Raw genomic sequence first — 537 nt, 5'->3', positions numbered from 1 at the left:
CTCTTTCCTAAATGAGTCTGCAACAGAAATACAAAACCAAAGAGAGATGGGGTGGAGAGGCCCCTGTCCTGTTAGCCAAATGATTAAGACCAGTTGCAACACTAAGTAATGCTGAAGAAAAATACTCCACAGACTTCTAAACCTTTCTCCTGGCAACATGCTCTGACCACTGTCAAAACAAAGTGAAGATACTTCCAGAAGGATCTTTCCTCTTAAGTATGCAAGAAAGCAAGACCTGTATTCATACCACCTCCCTTCTTTATCTGCCATCCAGCTGAATATCTTGCTTCCCAAAGCACCTCAGAAACAAGATATCACAATTCACTGTGACTCTTCCAAACTATCAGTCAGATGTTTCTGAGTAGCAGGCCTATACTGATTCTACTACTTTTTTCCAAGATCTTTGGGGAAACAGGAAGATCAAAAGGAACTGGAAATAATAAAAAGCTCCACTATTCTTACCCTGAAAGACAGATACATCCAGGTCAATTCTGCACTGACCTGCCCTGCAGACAACATGCCTTTGTCTCCCCTGCA

The sequence above is a fragment of the Merops nubicus genome, unplaced genomic scaffold (assembly GCF_000691845.1).
Source record: "Merops nubicus isolate BGI_N331 unplaced genomic scaffold, ASM69184v1 scaffold19720, whole genome shotgun sequence".
Taxonomy (NCBI): Eukaryota; Metazoa; Chordata; class Aves; order Coraciiformes; family Meropidae; genus Merops; species Merops nubicus.
This window is presented reverse-complemented; position numbering follows the sequence as displayed.